The sequence below is a fragment of the Gymnoscopelus microlampas genome, assembly GCF_963454915.1.
Source record: "Gymnoscopelus microlampas genome assembly, chromosome: 21".
NCBI classification, from domain to species: domain Eukaryota; kingdom Metazoa; phylum Chordata; class Actinopteri; order Myctophiformes; family Myctophidae; genus Gymnoscopelus; species Gymnoscopelus microlampas.
The window spans coordinates 35200879-35216331 of NC_139958.1; the positions used below are offsets into that span (position 1 = coordinate 35200879).

The 15453-nt window shown below is 41.6% G+C and overlaps 1 protein-coding gene across 3 annotated transcripts in view; it reads right to left on the bottom strand.

Moving 5' to 3' along the window:
- The window catches only part of sema4d (sema domain, immunoglobulin domain (Ig), transmembrane domain (TM) and short cytoplasmic domain, (semaphorin) 4D), a 65943-nt gene that overhangs the window by 32661 nt on the left and 17829 nt on the right, over window positions 1-15453 (bottom strand). For all 3 annotated transcript variants that reach the window (XM_084046003.1, XM_084046002.1, XM_084046001.1), the window contains exon 3: window positions 9075-9134. The gene's annotated coding sequence lies outside the window, so the exon portion shown is untranslated. The remainder of the gene's footprint in view (window positions 1-9074; window positions 9135-15453) is intronic.

The window sequence follows — 15453 nt, forward strand, 5'->3', positions numbered from 1 at the left end:
ATATCATAATTTATATCTGAAAGGTAACTAGAAACTAAACTTGTCAAATAATTGTAGTGGAATAAAAGTACTATATTTGCCTCTGAGATGTAGTGGAGTAGAAGTAAAAGTACTGAAAACTGGAAATACTCAAGTAAAGTAAAAATACGTCAAAATTAAGTACAGTACTTGAGTAAATATACTTAGTTACTTTACACCACTGGAGAGAGATATGAAGAAATAGAAATTCTAGAGATAACGCAGTGGTTCTTGAATATTTTCACGTCAAGGACCCCCGACTTAATGGCCGCAGACCTCCATCTGAAAATATTTTTGAACTACCGGTAGTACTTCTTAAATCATGGAAGTCTGACTTGTTATTGGTGACACAAAAATACACCACGTTTTGAATGAAAGAGAACCATGGATGAATTGTCTGTGATTAGCTACAGAGCAGCAGAACTGAATACTTCTCCTTGATGGCGATAACTCAGCGATAACCCAATTCTAGGGGGTCCCCAGGAGCAAAAAATGGAACTCTCTGTATTGATCTTGCGTTGGAAATTCAGTGGCACCGAAGTAGGAAACACATGACTAAGTTAAACTACCAAAGGATTCTACAGATCGGGGTCCCAGAGATAAAAAATCATATGACGGCTTCAGATTCACTGATCTACCATCTGTGAATGTCCGCTGCGGTCCAGGGAGCCTGGTCGGGACTTTCTGTTTAATGCACAGACGTTAGTCAATTTCCTCTGTGGTCTGTCAGAAAATTCAAATCGATAGGAAACCATCTGTACTCCTGGCTGAGATGAACCTCTGTCAGCACATTATGGTAATGTACTGTTCAGTCAGTACAAATGGAACCAAACAGACCAGAACAAAAAGGTTCCAACGCGCCTCAAGCCAGGTTCAGGCTGGTCCGGTGCATCACAGAAGGAGGACACATACAGCAAAAAAAAAAACATAAAAGGCACTGGATGAAGTGCCTGATGAAGATGTATTGACATTTATTTTGCATCCTTACTGTCTCCAACTGTCCGAGTTGCTCCAGTGCCTTTATTGTCTTTGCTGTAAGGAACCAAATGGACCCATGTTCCATTTGTAAACTCTCAAGAGTTAAATAAACATTTTATTTGAAGATTGTGGTTCCAGCGATAAAAGAAATGCATCAAATGGGGGTTCCGTGGTCCAATGCATATCAAACCGAGGGTCCTTGAAATTAAAAAGGTTGAGAACCACTGGCCTACAGGAAGAATGGTAGTGTGTAGGTCAGCCTATACTGACCTACAAAGCCAAAGTGCAGTAACTATGCAAAGAAATCAAGCCAGGAAAAAAGGCTTTAAAGTGACAAATAAAGAAGTCAATGTCTCCAAAAAGTAGTTGCAGCACTTTCAGTACAGGAAGGATGGTTAATGTAATGTTCAGGTCTGCCAACAGGAAGGATGGTTAAGTGATTTGTGGACAACATCCTTGCCAACAATATTGGCGAGACATGAGTGGGCTGTGGGCATATCCCTTTAAATAATGTTCCTATGGTCCCAAATCAATGTCTCCAAAAATGTAGTTACAGCACTTTCGGAATAGTAAATGGATGGTAAATGTAATGTTCAGGTCAGCTTACAGGAAGGATGGCAGGTGATTTGTGGACTCATGTCTCACCAACAATATTGGAGACATGAGTGGGCATATCCCTTTAAATAATGTTCCCAACCTTCCCGGTTTTAACCGCTATTTTATCCTACGTTGGTGTCGTGCGGTGGAAATAGACGATTTACAAGCTTGTAGGTCTGCTATTTTTATTTTTAGGTTGATAATGACATGTCCAAAACAGGGATGGCAGGTTGAAAGCGGTTCGAGAGGTTGTGTGCAGCTGGGGTGACACTGACAGACCTGTTGCTTCCAAACCTAAACATACTGCACATGTATCTGTGGACAGGACACTCTCTCTCTGTATCTCTCTGGCTAGTATTTGGTGGCAGGCTCTCTGTGTGCGCATGCGTGCGTGTGCATGTGTGTGTGCGCGTGTGCGTGTGAGAGAGAGGACCCTCATCTCTCAAACTGAGAGAGCGAGCAAGAGAGAGAGGACCCTCATCTCTCTCAGAGAGAGAGCGAGAGAGAGAGAGGACCCTCATTTGAAACACAATACGGAGACCACAGAAGACGGAGCTCTGTGAAGGGGGCACATGTCCGCTCCAATGCAACTAACAGATGAATGGGTTTTGGCTACAGATGTGAGACGCACGCGCGCGCACACGCGCACGCACACGCACACACACACACACACACACACACACACACACACACACACACTCCTGTCATGACTTCATAGTATTGCCCACTGTGTGCATGGAATTCCTATCTTCTGGGACCAGACAGTGACCAAACGGCTCATCTTAAAAATATTGTCAGACATGGCAGAATGTTGGTTTGCCACACTCCTACCTAACCAACTAAAACTAAACTTTAAAACTAAAACTAGGTGTGTAAAAAAAACGTTTTAGTTAACTGAAATAAAAATAAAAACTAAGTTTGGAAAAAAAAGAAAACTAACTGGAACTATGTTGGGTACTAACAAAGCTCAAATAACATTTAAAAAATACAATAAATTAAACTTTGTTAATTTGGTCAAATGTGTCAACACAACAAGCATGAGGAGGCATTGGTGCATGTTTACTGAGATGTATGCATGACTGTGAGTCAACTGCCTTCACAAAGTGATGTTTATGGACCAGTGGTTCTCAAAGTGGGGTCCGGGGACCCTCAGGGTTCCTTGAGGGGGTTCCAAAAGGACCCTTACAAGTAGTTATGTGGGGTCCTTGAAATTAAAAGGTTTGAGAACCACTGTGATACCTATCTGTGATAAACCCACTGAAACTACACGGAAATGAAAACAATACATGGTCAATTTAAATAGATTAAAAATACAAAAACTACAATAACCTTGCTAACAACCGCCATGAATTCAACATTGTATGTCCAATGCAATGTCCATGATATAGAACCAGACAAATTGCAAGTCACAACACACAAGTACACGAACTGTCATTTACTACAAGTGTGTCATTTAAAAAACGACAAGGAAGAGAGTGACAGAGCAGGGCTCCTGTCCAAACCCAAACCACCTGGGGGTGATGGACGTTAACCATCACTCTTCACTTGTCAGTGTGTGAAGCCACGGTGTCAAAGCCGCACCACGTTGAATCTTCATCTGCTGAACATGCTCTACACAACCTAGCTTAGTCTCAGCCACGTGGATGAAATGATCTAAGCACTGTTACTTAACCACTTAAAGGGGGTGTGGGTGATATTTCAAGTGTTGAATAGCTCAATTTGTTCAGATAGTAATCATTGATATATAGAGTGTTTGTTCAGTAACAGGGGTCTCCCCGTCTATCCAGTTCTTTGGTAAACAAAAAATACATTTACAGGTTGGACTCGGGATACAAATGTCAACCAATCAGGAGAGAGAACTGAAACAAATAGGATGAAATTGGCAACACACCTGAACAAAAATATTTTCTGTTTAGTTAAGGGCTGGAGAGACCCCCGTTACTGAACAGAACACTCTATAGCTATGATTACTATCAGAATATAGAGCTTTAACTTTTTAACAAAAAGCCAAAAAATAAAAGGACAACTTTGTTTTTTTTACAACCAAGGTTTATGTTTTAGCTTGTAATTAAAGTAAATAAAAGATGAGGGTTCATTTTTTTTCATTTACTGCTTTCTATAGTTTTAGCAATTTTCGCGTTCTTTTTTACAGTGGGCGGGGGGCATTCGGGCAGGTGGCTAAATGTCTTTTTTTACACATTAAAAAAGTTGCCGTGGTTTTCGATGGACAGATGTGAGTTATTGGGGGCTAGAAGAACTACTGTAAATAATAAAGAAATCGACGGGTTATTGTGTAAAAAAAAATACATATTTAGCCACCTGCCCAAATGCCCCCGTCCACTGTAAAAAAGAACGCGAAATTAATTACAAGCTAAAACATAAACCTTGGTTGTAAAAAAACAAAGTTGTCCTTTAAGCCACATAGTTAATTGTATGATGAACAGCATGTAACATTGAAAACGTTTTTGCCTATAATGACATGGCCAAAATAGAGACATCAGGCTGAATCTTGTAGCAGTTAGATGATGCCCTGGAACACTGTGAATGACAGATGGCAGGAGTATTTCACATTTAAACCAGATTAAAAGAGAAGAAACTGCTGTTAATTCATCCATTTGCCAGCTCCGAGACCATACGAATGGTCCGTTTGGTTATGTTTGTATTGTACGCTCTCAAGAGTTAAATTAACACTGATGTGGTTTTTTTACTGTGTTTAGTTATATTAAGAAAAAGTAGGTAGAAGACGTCAAAAGTAGGTAAACCATAAACGACAACCGAACGTCTAAATTTGAGGAGGAGAGCGGAGAGCTTGTGTGAAGGAAACACTATACAGAGGATGTCGAATGGGAGCTCTCCCATGTAATTACCAGTTGCGGAGCCCCTGCTGAGCTAGCAAGTCGACCTAAAGTGACCACAGCAAAGGCAAATGAGGGGTCAAGTCCTAGTAAAGGGTATATTTAGTCCACGATGGAGAGGTTTTTCAAAAACAACACGCCCTTCTCCTGGATCACATGGCCCTGATGGATTTGAAAAAAAAGGGGACCTATAAACACACAGTCGAGTGAAGTAAGCTGGCTAAAAAGGATGGCATTGATGTGTGGCGTTCCCCTTTTTCCAAGTGCCGAACATGCTTCTGTAGCCCAACATTAAAACATAATCACCATGTGCTCTTTCTTTTAATTAAAAACCGGCGGCGGGGGAGGGGCCTGGGTTTTGCTATTGACATCTGTGAACTTGAACTAGAGTGAGGTAAGTTTGGGCTTGGTGGTCAACTAGACAAGAAACTACTTGTGAAGCTAAGCAGCTAACTTCTCTTTCACAGATTTATAAGGGGTGTTTGTTAAACGCTGTATTGTGTACATACAGTGGTGGAAGAAGTACTCACATATTTTACTTCAGTAAAAGTAGCAATACCACAATATAAAAATACTCTGTTACAAGTAAAAGGCCTGTGTTCAAAATGTTACTTGAGTAAAAGTACAAAAGTATTGGCAAAATACACTTAAAAGTATCAAAAGTAGAAGTACTAAAATGTTTGAAAATAGCAGATCTACGAGCTTGTAGATCGGCTATTTTCAAATAGCCTATGTATAAAATAGGGCTAAAGTGGTTAATGTATGTTTTATAATATAATAATGTATATCTGCAAAGTAACTAGTAACTAAAGTTTTAAAATAATTGTATCGGAGTAAAAGTACAATATTTGCCTCCGAGATGTAGTGGAGTAGAAGTAAAAGTACTGACATTTTTAAATACTGTACTCCAGTAAAGTGAAAAATACCTTAAAATTGTACTTAAGTACAGTACTTGAGTAAATGTACTTAGTTACTTTACACCACTGTGTACATATTACAATTACAGAGTATCCCCTTACTGATGGCAGTGCATGTTGGTCCCTTTCTACTGCACTAAGGAATACACTAGGGATGTATCAATTGGGGAGATTCTGGATCGATACCCATGTTTAAAATTTGTCCGATAGCCGATGCTGACAGCGATGTTTTTGTAGTAGTGGTAGTAGTAGTAGTAGTTATTGATTCCCCCTTTTGAGCCAGAGAAAGGTGAGTTTTTCAGCAACGACCTCCTCTATCAGATGGTAAATTGCTATAACATTATAATACAGTAAAAGACAGGAGGTGTCAAATATCAATTGCTTGGTGGTTATAGTGCAACAATTATCTGAAGTACAAAGGTTTAGATTAGCAACTATCACAGCATTAATAAAACATTGATATTTCTTGAATGACATGGAACCTCTTGTGAAATCGCTGAGTGGTGCACGTTTATCATGTGCACAATCAGGCATGACAAGCATTTGAAAGAGAGTCCATCGACATTATAAAATAAAGGTGTGTTTACAGTCATAACAATCCAATGGCACAGAGACACAATCCTTTCATTTTCATATTCTTTCCTTGGGGCAAACTGCCATAACCTCTTAGGCCTTTTATACTTTGTTTAATCGCTGTACGGCTACACAAGCTCGGCACGTTGTTTGAAAACTTTCACCTATAATGGCATGCTCAAAAAATAGGGACGGCAGGTAGAAAGTGTTTAAAAAAAAAAACACTTAACACCGTAGTATTAAACTTAGTTGACAGGGCTATGCTAGGTCTGCTAGTATTTCTATCCTAGGCCTGCTAGTATTTCTATAGGTCTGCTAGTTTTTCTATGCTAGGTCTGCTAGTCACAATTATTACATAATCGTCTAATCGCAATTATTTTTGCATAATCGTGATAATCGTCTACATGTTTAAAAATGTTCACACATAAAAAAAAAAATGAAATACATATTAAATATGTTAATAATTTCTTTGTATATTTAAGTTATTTGTCATATCTGCCCTGTGCAATTTTTGATTATGAAGCCTAAAAGGCAAACAGATTTTTTATTTTATTCATATGTTCCAATGGTCAACGCCAAACGCACAATTAAATCGTTAATCGCAATTATTTGAGTGACAATCAATCGTCAACTTAAATTTGTAATCGTGACAGCCCTATTTCCGTCAACAACAATTCTAGCGTTGCGAGCTTGTAGATCTGCCATTTTCGCCCCCCCAGGATAGGGACACTAGGGTTCAAGTAGTTAAGGCCAGCCAAGCCTCGGTAGATAATATACCATGATGGAACTATTTTTGGAAACTGTGAAAGCTCAGGGGCCCCGGCTAAAGGCCTTGTGTGATGTCCTACTGGTGAATGAGAAATCACAGTGCTGCTGCTTCCCTGCACTGCACAGTGACAGCCTACAGCAGGTGTCTTACACCATTAGACATTCAGTAGCGTAGGTCCCTGGGTGTAACAGTGGAATGAAGAGGGGCTTTACAGACACGTGCACTTGATGCGAACACAAAAACACACGCGCGCGCGCGTGCTAGAACCCGACCGATGTAAGATTTTTGTGTCCGTTGCCCATCCCGATTTTGGAGAGTCCTTGACCAATTCATTTGAATATCTTAGATTGGATTTGAAGTTTCTATTTGTGAAAAGTTAGCATATAAGCTAAAAACGAAACATTTTGATTTTATTTAACCACTTTGGCTATTTTTGAACGTTCCAAAATAGCCAATCTACAAGCTCACAGTTCTGAGCCTGTACATCTGCTATTTTAGATTTTTTTTTTAAGCTTTATCAAACTTTTGAAAACATTCACCTAAAAAGATACAATAGCGGTGTCGTCCAAAAAAAGTAATGACGGAAATATCGATCTGGCAGATATATAGGTCGAGCTCTAACGTACGCGCAGCCACACACAGCATATTTGATAGGGCCCATTTCTAAAAAAAACTCCACTAGATATTCCCACTGTGCAAAATGTGTATTTAACACTTCTCTCTCCTGCATTGTCTCGTGGCTGTTTTTAGCAGCCTATCGATTTCACGGTGGTGATCTTGGCCGGGGGAAGACAAACCCTGGCTGTGTGAAATAAAAAACTCATCCCCCTCACCCACACTGGCTGCCACAACACTTTTTAGTGTGTCCTCCTGAACTTGGCACATGGGGAGGAGAATGCACACACACACATTTTGACTGCTTTCCAATGGGGACAGAGAGAGACAAATGAGACAAAGACATTCCTGCAGTTTGGACTGTCAATCACACAGATTTGCTGTGGTCTGGTGGTGGAGCATCTCTCTGTAGGACTCTATGGTTCACAATACGTCTCTGTCGGGGTGGAAACCGTGTATGTCCAAAAAACGTTACATTTCAGGAAATGGAGAAAAGAAAGAACCTTGTTCTTGCACTGATGTAGTTATTATTTAGTCAAAAGCTCTTGTTAGTGCTTTTCATTGGTTAAATATAAAACCCACAGATACACTTAAGCCCTTCTACTTTCACTTTCAAATATGTAGATTGGCTATTTTAGTACCTTTGCATGTCACTCTTGTAATATGAAGAAGTGCATTAACTCATGCAAAAAAACAAGGTTTCTGCTCGGCAGCAAAGAAAGTCCATGTGTTGTTTTTGAGCTCTGCCGTTTTGGCCCTTTTTTAATCTTTAAAAAAAAAACGAATCTGGCTTTTTTATCTGTTGTGTTTTTATTATCTGTCCTGTGTTCTTTTTATGACTTGCCGTAATAGCCATGGCGGCTGAATTACCCCCACGGTATCAATAAAGTTCTATCTATTTATCTATGTGGGGATATTTGGTCATTGAATATACAGTATGTTTGCTAAACAATACAAATTAATTAACCGCCAAACCTATGTAATTTTTTAAGAACATTTCAGAAGATGTTTGACTATAAACATTTGCTATTTTCCCAATAATGAAAGTGGTTACATTTATTATACGGTTATCAATTAGACACAAAACACCAATAATAATAAATGCTGTTATGATTGGGGTGTTGGGTTTCAGTCACAAAAGCAAGGTCACGGTCACAGCGGAAGCAGGTGAGCCACAAGGCCACTGGACACCCAGTGACGCCCAGTGACGTGGGAGCAACTTAAAAGTTGGATGAGTGCTCACAACGTGTCACGCTGAAAGTGGTGAAAGGGGAAAAGAGACCACAACAACCCAAGAAAAACAAAGAAAAACACCTCGGATTATTGGAATTTTTGCCTTTTTCTTTCCAATCAACAAGATGAAAAATAGCTGATCTTTTGGAGAAGCAAAGCCAGAGGGAATCACTGCAACATCACCCAGGTGTGGTCATGCACGCAGTGGCGGAAGGAAAAAAAAGCCTTTTTATTTTAAGAGCACTGGTTCTCAAAGTCAGGTCCTGGGACCACCAGGGGTCCGGATAAACCCTTATACGGGTCCATTTGGGTCCCCCTGATGGTCCCCGGACCCAATGCTGAGAAACCAATGCCGTAAGGAGGTGATTGCAAGGAGGGTTTGGGGGGAGATAAGCATGCAGGCCAGGCAGCATACATGTGGCAGCATGCAAGGCCGCGGGGCAGCGCAGTACGCCAGGCGTTGTGTATAGCGACGGGGTGGGAGGAGCAGGGGTGGGGGGGGAGGGGGAGTTATCTGACCTGTGGCTCGTCAACGAGCTGCGACGTTCTCCCTCTGGACAGAATTATAAAATCCTCAAGCTGGGGCAGAGGGGGGGAGAAAGACAAGACAGGTCAGACACCGGTAGTTATACGTGTGTGTGTGTGTGTGTGTGTGTGTGTGTGTGTGTGTGTGTGTGTGTGTGTGTGTGTGTGTGTGTGTGTGTGTGTGTGTGTGTGTGTGTGTGTGTGTGGTAATAGGCATATCCTGCAAGTCATCCAGGATTATCAGCATAATATCATCACATGCAGCATAATAAAACTTCACAACAGACTGAACCAACTTTGCAAAGTCATCTCTATATTGCTCTCTGAATAAGGATGCATTACTACTCATCATTGTTAAAAAAGGAACTTTTCGAAGCCTTTTCCATCATCATATTGTTGTCCTCACTATGGGAAAAGGGTAATTTCTATCTACACGCTCCGTGTCTCAGAGTTGGTCTATGGATGGTTAAAAAATGTGGTAGTTTCAAACAAGATTTCAAACTTTTATTTTGTTTTGTTTTTATTGATGGCTTCTATTTTACCGTGCTAGCTTTCCAGAAGGAGAAATGCTGTAGTTTCCATTAACTTGGAAATCCCCACCAATGATGTCATTGGTTGGCAGGTTTCTGAACTGTCCGCAGTCCTCCTCTGAGACACAGAGCGAGTGGACAGAAATGGTGCCATCTTATAATGAGTGTTAGTGAGGACAGAGTATACGAAGAAAAGGTGTTCCTTTACTCATGAACATACCCGTTAACGGTGATGTTGATACCTATCTGTTGCTTTGACTGCTGAGTTTTTCTCACCAAGAATGCAAATGTTTAAATGTTTAAAAATAAATGTAATTGAACAGCAAAGCAAATAAAAGAAAAGGTACATTGTGAATACTATATAGAGTCTCTATAGCATTGAGCTTCTTAGCCCCCACTCCTTCCATCCCCTGTCAAAGAAAGTTGTCAAAGGATCATGAATCATGGATTGTATGCTCTACCACGGTCTGATAGCGTTTTACAAGGAAGTCTCAGGTGAAATAATAAACATGTCTGTGTGTGACCACCACCTGTAGTTATTGTAAAGCACCCCCCTATTCACCCTTGGTTTCGTTACAGCTGAGACCTCTGCTAAGATGGGTCTTGCATCTAGCCAATTACTTTACATCCCTAAAAAATATTGCAGAATTTAAAAACATTGACTTTGTTTCTTTTTCTGAATTTCTAATTTTAATTGCAGATAAACTAATCATACAGGCAAGAGAGGGCAGGAAAAGAAAGGAACCGCTAGCGAGACAGATGGCTGCTTCACTATTCACAGCAACTTGCTTCCCCCGAGCAAAATGAAAACACTTGCAAAAAGCTGAATACATTCACCCAACACAACAGCACAGGCTGCATTCAAACACTGCCCCTTAATCCAAATAACCCTGTCAGAAGAGTGCTCACTTCACCTTCCTTTGAAAAGGGGCTTGGTGTGCATTCAAAATAACTGTTGCAAAATGGTTTACAAATTAACCCGGAGGAACGCAGAATCATTGCCAAGTTCCAACCATCGCGAACAACATTCAATCCATTTAAAGTCAATAAAGAGAAACCATGAATGTTTAGACTATACAGTGATGGAAAATAAACACAAATATGGCTGTTGTCTTCGTGCCTCTGGCTACGCAAAGAAGACTGTTATTGAGAGTAAGGAGTCTTTCTTTAGCTACTTTTATACTGAAGCATTTTCCTTCACCAAAGGACATAAACGCTGTTTTTAAAAATAAGATAAGCATGCTAAAGTTGTGTGACACACTTGACTCACATTACAACGTAATTTAATTTCACTCTCTCTCCCTCCCTTTCTCTTCTTCACTAAATCTCATTCTCTCTCTCAGTCGCACACACACAACTTCAGATGACAGCTGTCTTTGGAATTAAACATTTACAGCAATAGCCTATGCATTTATTTCACAAAATACAGACAAAATATGTATGTAACTATGTATGGTTTGTTAGACTAGGGCTATTCATTTAGGGTAACAATTTAAATCTGTTGCCTCTGTAAGGTGAGGATTAACTCATGACAACAATCTTCTCACAAAATTAAATAATGTAAAAGACAGATCCACACATCACTAGTGTGCGTGAGAAAGAGAGAGACAACATGTTGATGTGTAACATTACAATAGTGAATTCGTGCGAGCAAGTGTTTTGTGATCAGAAAATGCATTGGAGGAGAAATTGAAGAGAAGCAGGGAGCGGTTCAAGGCAGAAACCTTAGACGTCACACCCGTCTCGCCCTGCCGGCTGTCCCTTTTACACAGACGTTGATTTGGCTCTGTGACTACCTTAGCTGCAGGCTCAACAACAATGCACCCCCTCCCCCCCAAATTCTGTGCCCATGACTTTTATACAGATCGGCAGGGCAGAATAGCAGCGCAACATTCCCACTTTGAACTGGCTGTGTAAAAGGGTATTTTGTGGATAGTGGATACCCCAGGCTATGCAACAAAGATCATTATCCCGAATAAGGAATCAACCCAAATACAGTGATTCCCTGGCATCTGCTTGGTAAAGCAACCCACTGTAACAAAAGGACAATCAGATTAAGTTATGCAGAGAGGATTCTACAGACCCAGGGAAACACTTAAATGATTTAAATGTCATATGATTAAAATTAAAACCACATATGAAAGTTCTATTTCTAAAGTTTCAAATGTATGATAGTGTGACTGAAGTGTGATGGCGATATAGTGGAACTGGAAACACGTGAGCCGAAGGCCTCAGGGAGTAATTATTAATATCAAAATAACATATTGCATTTCAGTCAAGTGTATAGATTCAAATTTACGGTAAGTAGGGATTAGTATCGCTTTTCAGGTTATCCATTGCAAACGATGCTGCTGTCTACTCGTATCAAGGTCAAGAGGCATTTGGCCATCTGTAGACACTTCCAGACAGTCAAAACAAAGCCAGCATGGTCTCAACAGAGACGGATGGATGGTTCTCTCTAATCTCTGCCCTTCTCACTCCGACACTCCCTCAGACACACATACAGAAACAAAAAAACGCATGCATGAATATTGTATGCATATTATGCATACAAGCACAGGCACGGCAAAGCAACATATCCCTGCCTCTTGTCTTCCTCTGTCGGCATCAATAGAGCACAGGGACATGTGACAATAGCACAAGATTGATGAGTCGCAGGTCATAGGTCACATCCCCCTTGACATCTTAAGGAAGCGTTTTGACTAGGCGTCCCTCCGTTCCCACAAAACCCTGTGACAGCCGATACAGGGTCTCGACTACGTGCCCACAAAACCCAGCTGACAGCGCACCCTCAGATGTCTCCATTCAGTACGTCCTCCTCCCGAGTGGGGTGTCAAGTCCCCGAATCAGGAGCCCTGTGGAACTCCCCCCCCCCCCCCCCCCATGTTACGGTTACGCCCTCGGTGACACAGTGGTCTGGAGAGGGGAACGGAGAGGAAGTGGCAATGTCACGGGGTCCGGGGGTCCGTTAATTGATGAGTGAACCTGAATAAGGAACGGCCAATGCGAGCCTTTTAAAGGGTCTTTTCAAGCCCGAACAAACAGGCCCTACTTCAGGACCCCAGCGCATGGTAAACATAGTGACAGGAGGGGCTATAGAGCTCACTTCACCGTGACACCTGATTTACCAATTTGCTAAAGCAGGTCCACAAGCAGTTAAGTAAATGTTCTATTGCTAGCACAAACGCTGCCGTTATTAATCATCTTTAGGCCGCTTTAGAATGACGGGTTTAATAAGGTGGTCAGTCGAGCCTTAGGTGGCCGGTTTTTAACATGGGGTCTAAAACTAAACATCTCAAATGGGGTGCGTGGCCGAATGCATATCAAACCGGGGGTCCTTGAAATGTGAAAGGTTGAGAATCACTGAACGAGACATTTTAGACGTTAACACTTGAGTAGGCTAATCCTAACTGAGCCAAACCTTTCCTCTCGGTGGTGCGGCTTAAAAAGACCAACCAAGGGAGACGTAGGCTCCGGAGTCGAGCTCAGTCAAACCTCGGGATAATCAGGCAAGTCAGGAGAGTTGACATTTTCGCTCGGTGAAAGGTTAGCGAGGCCTTGGCACGGCTTCTATATGAGGCTGGTGTATCCCCACACACCCGACACTGACATTGAGCCTCACACGGGACTCTGTGGCCGTCACAGATACACACACACTGATGCAGAATGAGGAAGGCCACACTCATCTATCTTCCAGTAAAAAAGACCCCCCTCCACCTCCCATCCATAAACAGAGCATTCTCATGGGCGCAGTGAGTCACGCTACTTTACTGTCCTTACACCCCAACTCTCTTGACATGGCTGTCAGCATGCGGCACCCAGAGTGGGGGAGGGGAGGGAATGAGAGGAGAGGAGAGGGGGGAGAGAGAGAGAGAAAAGAGGCAGGGGTGGGAGGGGTGGATATTTGAGAGTGGGGGGTTGACAAAGCGATAGAGGCTGAGCAAGTATAGAACAGTAGTGGTTCTCAAACTTTTTCATGTCTAAGGACCCCCAAATGAATATGCATTTGGCCACGGAGTGGACTCCCATCTGAAAAGATGTTGTGCCAGTCAGAGACCCTCATATAAGATTTGTGTTGTGTCCACATTTTTTGTGTCCACATTTTTTTCAAGAATCTTTGGAAATAGCTCATGTATATAGAGTTAAAGCGGTTAAACTGATTTTGATGCTACATTTTCGCTGGGGATCTGCCGGGAACCCCCTCAAGGACCCCTGAGGAGGGTTGAGAAACACTAGAGTAGAAAGAGTAGAAATAAATCAGGTGTTGTTGTTTTTTCTCTGTGCATCCGCACTGCACTGCAGACATAGCAGAGTTCAAAACACAGGTAAAAAAAAGACAAAAACACAAATGAATGTGCTTAACTTCCTGGGCATCCAAGCAGATGTTTACTGTGTGCGTGAGCGTGCGTGTGTGTGTGCGTGCGTGCGTGCGTGCGTGCGTGCGTGCGTGCGTGCTCTGAACTTTTCTCCCATTTTTATTTTCAAAAAGGGGAGCATCCATCCAGCTTTTTAAATGTGTATTTGCATGCCATCAGAACTCTATTCTCTCAGCTCTTTTGGAGGGAAAATCACCTAAATCCTTCTGCCCTACATTCACCATTAGTGCCCTAAAGTAAACCACACAACAAATCTATGTAAGAGACAGAGAGACAGAAAGCAAGCAAGTAAGAACGTTATGTGAAATTCATGTTAATTCACTTCATGATTGCGGAGTGCATGCAGTGTACTTGTGTGTACACATGCAAGCGCGCACGCACACACACTGACACACACAATGTGTTGGAGAGGATTATGCAGGCTTGAATTTCAACAGAAAGAATTCTGGTCTGCAAGTATTAGAGGGCAAAGCTGGCTTTAGAAACTTTCTACAACAGAGAGCATCCCACAACAATAGGACACTGTTCTTACAATACAACAAATAGTAAATCCCTATGATTTCTAGTAACAGCTCACACACACCATTTATATGGACATCTGCAGCTCAGCTAAATTCACCCACCAAATAAATGGCAGCCTTTATTCATTTGGACATAAACAACTACTGGAGACACATGAGCATGTGTGCCACCTTGTACAACATAATTAAAAACACCTCTTGTTCCGTAGGGTTGTAAAAAAAAAAAAGAAAAAAAAAAGTGGGACATATTCTTTAACCACTTAATGGTTTGACAAATAGCAAAAAATAGCTCATCTACAAGCTAGATCTACAATGTGTCGCATTTCATTTTTAATTAGGAAAAGGAAGGTTGGGATGTCTGCCAGGATTAATGAGGTTAACATACATTTTTTAATTGTGATATTATCAAAACGCACATATATCAAACATATCAGACAGTCTACATTTCCCAAAATGAAATGCATGCATTTAATTCAGTCTGACCAAAAAAATATATCCTCACTGTCCTTAAATATCAATGAAAAGAGGGGGGATATCAAAAGCCCCCCTCTTTCCTTTCTTTCCTCCCCCCCCCAAACACACACACAATCCCCCCCCAGCGAACCCAACCCTGAGGCCACGTGTCTCTCTACAAATATAAACCAGAATGCACGCATCTTCAACATGTCTAAGATGATGATAACCCCTTAGGGCAAATGTTTGCTCATGAGAATGTTTGATCGAAATGGGCTGCGCGTCCAAAAGGAAGAGCCCTGTCCTCCCTGTATAAACCTTAAGTAGTTCCACATGGGATGGGGGGGCGGGGGGGGGTCTTTGTTTGTGGTCATTATTAGCGTGGGGTGAGGTGGAAGGGGTTGGTTGGGGTTGGGGGGGACATGTCTTCCAAACTTCCCTCACTTCCTTTTGGCACAACATTTTTCATTCTTCTCCCGCTGACCGACAATCG